This window comes from Adiantum capillus-veneris, chromosome 22 (genome assembly GCF_014529385.1).
Source record: "Adiantum capillus-veneris isolate H3 chromosome 22, ASM1452938v2, whole genome shotgun sequence".
NCBI classification, from domain to species: domain Eukaryota; kingdom Viridiplantae; phylum Streptophyta; class Polypodiopsida; order Polypodiales; family Pteridaceae; genus Adiantum; species Adiantum capillus-veneris.
The window spans coordinates 126749401-126756613 of NC_140952.1; positions in this window are offsets into that span (position 1 = coordinate 126749401).

Here is a 7213-nt window from a genome sequence, read left to right on the forward strand (position 1 = left end):
GTTCTCTGCAGGTGGGAGATTTGTGCGTGTGTATGTATCGATACCGCACAGTGTGGGCTTGGTGATTGGCTCACGGTTTGACAGGCGTATAGTTATCTTGGCACACTCACAAGAGTGAATGTTGTGATGTATGCTTGTGTGGCTACGAGCTAGGTAGTCGGATTCGAGCACTAATGGCTTGAGGTTTTTCAGCAGGTTTCAGCCATAGGTTTACAAGTTTACAGGCAGGTTTGAGGGCTTATTTGGGCGCTGAATTTTCAGCCATTGTTTCCTCTTTGCAGGTGTCCATGTATGGCTCAGTTGTAGGCTGATATGGGACACGTTTGTGACTTGTTTATGCAGTTGTTTAAGAGCTGAATTTTGGGGCTGATTTGTAGCCATATTTTACAGCCATATTTGCAGACTTTTGTTGATGCGATTCGAGCCAGTTTAGGGCTGATTTGGTTGACATTTTCTACTCATTGTTGGTTGCTCTTTTGCGAGCATTATGGCTGATTTTTCATTTGACTTCCAGTGTTATGGTCTGACACAGTTTGATGGTGCAGATTTTGTTGCTTGGAAGGAGCATATGCTTGTTGCATTGGCGGATTTGGGGCAGGATAAACCCTTGCGTGGTTTATTGGCGAAGCCCAAGTCTATGCATGATGATGATTGACAGGATCTTGATGAGTTAGCAATGTCTACGATTCGTTTTCATCTGGTTGAGTCTGTTGACTGGCAGGTCTCGAGGGAGACTACAACTCATGCTTTATGGCGGAGTTTATATGCTATGTATAAGGTATACAAGTCAGTGGGCGCCCAGACTCTGGGCGGCCGGGCAAGGCACAGACGCCTATACCCCAACAACCTCCCACTTAAAGGCGACTGTGCCTTTAAGCAAGAGAACCTAGTCTAAAGACTACAAAAGGTGAGAGAAAACCGCTCTCAACCAATACTCACTCTCCGTCTGTGGTGTGCTCCCCGATCCCCTAAAGACTACAAAAGGTGAGAGAAAACCGCTCTCAACCGATACCCACTGGCTGGCTGTGATCGTGTGCATTCGGCTGTCCTGCTCCCGTGTAAGTCCATACACCACCAGACGTACCGCACACGTACTGCAAGTATGTACGCGACATCCATGTCTACAGGGGAGTCTAGTCCCACTTCTATGTCCATGGGAGAGATTGGTCCCACACGCAAGTCTCGACGGCATAGAGACTTGACATGTTGGCATTGTGGACATAGAGGGCACATTAGGCGTCGATGTTTCCGGCGTTTGAGACAACGGAGGCGACGGATGCATGATGCAGATTTGGGCATGACAGATGCTAGTGAGATCAGTACGGTGGTTACTGAGTATGCTTGTGACGGCGATGTCACATTTACATCTAGCTTGTCTTCAGACAATCTTATGTCTACAGAGTGCATATCGGATTGCACATTGTCTTCACATTGGTTACTAGATTCAGATGCTACTTTCCATGTCACGTCGCATCGTGAGTGGTTTAGCACGTTTTCTAGTGGGAGACTTGGTTGTGTGCACATGGCTGATGGTGCTGTGTATGACATTGAGGGTGCAGGAGACGTATGTTTGTCCTTGCCCAGTGGTATGAGATTTACCCTGCGTCATGTGCGTTATGTGCCAGATTTGAGACGGGATTTGATCTCAGTCAGACAGTTACGGGATAGTGGATGTCGGGTATCGCTGCTTGAGCGATCTTTTGTGTTGCATTTGGGTTCGCTGGTGATTGCGAGAGGTGCTAGAGTTGGCACATGGTACCCATTGCACGTAGTACTGGTGCGAGATGGTCGAGTCTCAATCTTGTTACATCCATGCAGACAGCGAGAGAGAAGGCGAGTCTCTTTTGCTTGTGGGTTGCAGGATGCTTTGCATGGAGTGCAGAGTAGTGAGCTCGTTGTGCACACAGTTGGGACACGACTTGAGCAGTCACACAGAGAGGTGACAAAGTCAGACATGCTTTGCTAGTGACTGAGCAAAGGAGAGAGTCAGTTGTGCGAGATACTTCTATGCAGGATAGACAGGTAGAGCGGTCTTGCTCTAGTGAGTCACGATAGGAGGACGTTGTGCAAGAGTCTATGCATATGGAGTTAGAGCATGAGAGCTCTAGTGAGTCACAGCACATTGAGTGGTCATGTTTGCAGTGGATGATTGCAGAGGAGACTGAGATGTCAGCGATTATGCAGTCATCCCTTCTATGCTCGACAGTGATCATGGGGATATAGTTGTGCAGGATATGTCTTCCAGTAGACACTAGAGCAGCTGGTTTTCTCTGAGGTTGCACGACAGGTTGATGCGTCTTTTGCGGACAATCAGGAGATGCATGTGGCTGACACGCCTTGTCAGTTAGAGATGCCTATTGCCAGGGATATATATGTTGATGCATGCTCCGTAGAGCTAGCAGGGCCCGCTAGCATTGCATCGGCATTCGGTGGTCTCATGTATGAGATGTTGATCTTGAGACCGGATATCGCAGCTGCAGTGGGAGCATTTGCAGTTGGGGTTGTCAGTCGTTTGTTGGCTGATGATGGCATAATGCACGAGGGAGATATACAGGTATTGCATACATACTTGCAGTACGTGTGCGGTACGTCTGGTGGTGTATGGACTTACACGGGAGCAGGACAGTCGGATGCACACGATCACAGCCAGCCAGTGGGTATCGGTTGAGAGCAGTTTTCTCTCACCTTTTGTAGTCTTTAGACTAGGTTCTCTTGCTTAAAGGCACAGTCGCCTTTAAGTGGGAGGTTGTTGGGGTATAGGCGTCTGTGCCTTGCCCGACCGCCCAGAGTCTGGGCGCCCACTGACTTGTATACCTTATACATAGCATAAGTGTATAGGGGGCTGCTCACTCTTTGAGTCTCCCCACCCACATCGTGTGTGTGTCTCCTTCTCTCTCTCTCACTCTCTGTCTGTGGTGCTCCCCGATCCCCTTCAAATAATGCCTAAAGTGGAATTTCTATAAAATTAGGCTTGAATGTTTCTAAGCATGGGAGTAAGTCTCCGAGCTGGACAAAAATAAGGAGGTCACATGCACTCACTTAAATTCAACCTCAGTGAGTGTGAGGGAAAGAAAATCACGTTGGCATATATAAGTACACACAACGATACACAGAACTTGCATCAATCTTGCACCATGGCAATCACGCACACACATTCAGTAGAGCACAAAGAAGCTTTGGGGTCTGGGCCCAACCAAAGAAGGCAGAACATACGCACAAAGGGAATTGCTTGACGCATACAGCTTCCGGGAATTGCTTGACGCATACAGCTTCCACAACAACACAGGACGATGACGGCCTCGTAGGTAGATCTATGCTCTGATCTATTGAGTATGGCATTCGGTTAAACACACACATATGATGAAAGATGAACACTATCTTGATACTATTTGGTGAGTGAAGTCACGCACACACAATGAATACTTTTTGATGCATTTATATCAAACTAATCTGCATAGAAAAGGAGCATAGCACACGGTGTTAAGGAAACCTTTGCAAATCTGTAAATCACATGCGAATCAATAAATAAAAATAGAATTTTGGGCTTGCTGTCATATATGCTTGGTATGGTTTTTAAAAAAACCGCTCACCTAATCCGACGAAGTTTGACCTGAAAGATATGTTTTGTAACGCAAATGCTTGATAAGTAGCAGTGACAAACTGATGACATATATTCCAAAACATAAGCTTACAGTCTCAGCTGAGAGTTGGAAATTTAGATCAAGATAACTTTGAGCAGGTAATTTTGCCTCTTATCCAATATGGAGAGAGAGAGAGAGAGAGAGAGAGAGAGAGAGACCTGCGCCTCTCTCCTTTATGGACTCGCCATCGACAACCCCTTCCCCACCCTAGCCCTGCTGTGCACTGACCCCCCCTTGCACCGCTGGACGACATGCCCCGATGTGTTCACTATTGTCACCCATCGCTCCCTACCATGTGCCTCCTCCCTTCGTCTTGCGCGCATCTCGTTTGCCTCTAACACAGTTGGCACTAGAGAGAGAGAGAGAGAGAGGGAGACAAGAAAAATAAGAAGAAGAAGAAGAGAGTTTTAACGCTGCAGGAAACTATCCCAAGAGACCTTAAATATCTAGAGATATTACAGGTGGAAAGGAAAGTTTTTTTTTTTTACAATGATACGTTCAAAAACTGCTTTAGCTTTCCTAGGCAAGAATTCCCTAGTCCTTTAGGGTTCCAGTGTAGGTGATTTAAGCTCCAATCTGGCCATTTGTATCTTATTATCAATTGCCTTCATGTTATGTGGGGTTATTATTCACCCTAATTCGTGCAGTCAGCCTTATTTTGCTTGGTTCCCGTGCCAGGCAAGCATTCATTTCATGAGCATTGGCAATCAATGCACTGAAAAATTGAAAAATTTGAGAGATTTTTGTTTCTTTTCCCAAGATTTTTTTTAAAGAAAAACAATAACTGTACCAAGGTTCAAACTAACTGGTTCCTAAAACCCATTTTTATTATAGATTTTGTATTGTTTTTTTTCGGACCAGATAAGCTAGCCTTACTGTATGACACCTTTTTCCAATTCTTTTACTGTGATATACTTTTGGATAAGAGATTAGATTGTGAAAGGATATATTAAGTTCTACTGACCAAGTACAAGTTAATACATTACCCATCAGATGTATGCATACTTGATTATGAGAAGAGGGCATACATAACGTTTACAAAACTTAGAGTTCTTTAGCCATTACCCATTAGACGAGCACTTATACACCAGTACATTATAGTTTAGTCAGGCGGGCATACATATCTTTTTTTTCCAAAGCTCAAATTTCTTTGCCATTAATTAATCATTAGATAGGATAGTAGTAGGGGGTTGCTCTAGGGGTTGACATCAATAACAAGTGATAGAGGTCACTTGGTACCTGTGTACCCATTCATTGTAGCCTGTTCTAATAAGCTTTGATGTTTGGATGGTGGCAAGTACCAATCTCTCCTTCACCTACCAGGGGACGTACCTACTCCTCCCGAGTAGCCATTTGTACTTCATACTTGATAAATTAATTAAGTAATTTATGATCATGTTTTCTTATTGTATAAGTATGATTGTGTCATGCTTTGAAGTCGATTGTTTATGTTCATTGATGCAATTCACTATATAGTTTTGTATAGTTGGAAAAATAAAGTAAACACACACACACACTATATTCCAAGCAGTCCTTGGTCGGACTGTCACTATTTAGTGAATTGCACCATACTAATAGGATATACTTATCTTGATGTCTGTTATATCAGGCTCGATGGATTTCATCCCTGACCAAACTCGTCTACCCCGACATTAAAGACCATCCAATTCCACCGTTGGGGACTCAATGCATACTATCCTGCTTTAAAGGCCCAGATTTTCATAAGAAGCTTTTGGATTTTGAAAAAGAGGCCATTTCCAGTCACTCCTTGTCTGCTCTTAGTATAGCCTCAGTCAATGATTGGATTTACCTTCTAGAAGTAGCAACAAAGGATCTTCCTAAGCTTCTTTCCTCTCTAGACAACTTTCTTCTGTCTTTCTGTTTCATTGATTTCCAAGATTGTATGGACTTGGATTTCTACTTTAATTCCCTCCCCACCATTGTTAATAAGTTATAACTCATCAACAATCTCCCTGCAACTCCCCTGGATATCAAACATAGCAAGAAAGTGGTTAACCCCTTACTCGATCTTGATCTCCTTGACCCTGAAGAAAGAGAAGCCATAGCATCTCTAGCTATCTCAAATTTTGATAAAGGTGAAAAATCTATCTTAAAAGTCTTCTCGGAAGCTATTCCTCTTCTTCCTCCTAGATAAGTAGAGGTTGATGCCATTCGTTTAGAAAATAAACTCTGGGATTTTGAACTCAGTAACCATAGAGCCCCTTTTACTATCTCGGCTATAGCTCTATTATGTAGCCTTTCCCCTGAAGTAGTAGATCAATGCCAAACCTTAGCTCTTCAAGCCAAACACCTACTTTCTTCTGACTTATCTTTTGATCTCCCCCAAGTTAAACTTTTAGATGTTGTCTCAAACAAATGTCCCAACTCAAAGCTCGTTGCCAGGACCAAAGGATTGGCATTAAGAGACAAACTCAAGGACCACAAAAGATTCTTGAAAAGCTATTGGAACACTTATCGACCTTTTGTCAAATGCCAATGCAGGAAATTTGATGCTAACTCAACTTGCTTGGCCTCCATAATATGGTTTGACTAGCTACTCTGGAATGTTTTTAAATCTTCCTAAACTCTTCCATTTTTCTTTAGGACTAGCACAGATCTATGCCTTCATTGCCTGGGTGGCTGCCTTCCCAGTGGAGTTATGCCATGCAGTCATTGTATATTATGCCTTTCATGAGCAACTAATTGAAGTAGTCAAAGGGCTAATGGTTTACTCCCCTGGAACTCCTCTTCTTCCCAAAATTCAATCCACTCCCATTGCCCAAACCATAGAAAGCATCCTCAAGCCTCATGTGAGGTCTCATGGGAGATGACATTGACTGGATTTTTTTTGATAATTGATTTTGTTTGAAATAACTGAGCATATACAAAGGAAACGTTTCTGAAATATTTGCGTACATAGTTTAACTTATAACTATTTTTACATAGTTTAGGCACAATCGGAGGATTACTACATGGTAATCTTGGATATAGATATGTTGTAGGAACTATGGGCATAATAGTATAAATGGTACATGGAACCATAGATAGACATTTTGAGCTCTTTACTGATCTATAGTTTGATTAGTAAAGATCAAACTATAGTTCTTCATTTACAGTCAAAATGGTTTCAAAAGATTGAGCTTAGATGGTTAATCTGGATATGTTGTCGAGAACTTGCTCAATAAATTTTGGTTTTTTAATGGTTATTATTGATGTGTTATCTCCTCGAGCTAATTAGGCTTGTTACAAATGTATGCCATAAACCTTTGAGCTTGATATGTTAATGATTGATTATTATGAAAACATGATAAACATCATGTCTCGAAACCTAGATAAGGGTCTGCATAAAAATAACAAAGGATGGACTTGTGGAAAATCGGATGAAAGTATAGGTTGAATGCTTGTTTTTTTATTATAAAGGTTGCATGTTATCCTGGACATCTTTCACACTTCATGTTCTCTACCTCGACTGTGGTGCCTTATTATTGGGGTTCCCTCTCACTTACATAACACCACTGGGATGCAATTTGCTGAGTCGAGTTGTAGTACTATGCAGTGATGCTTGACATGTT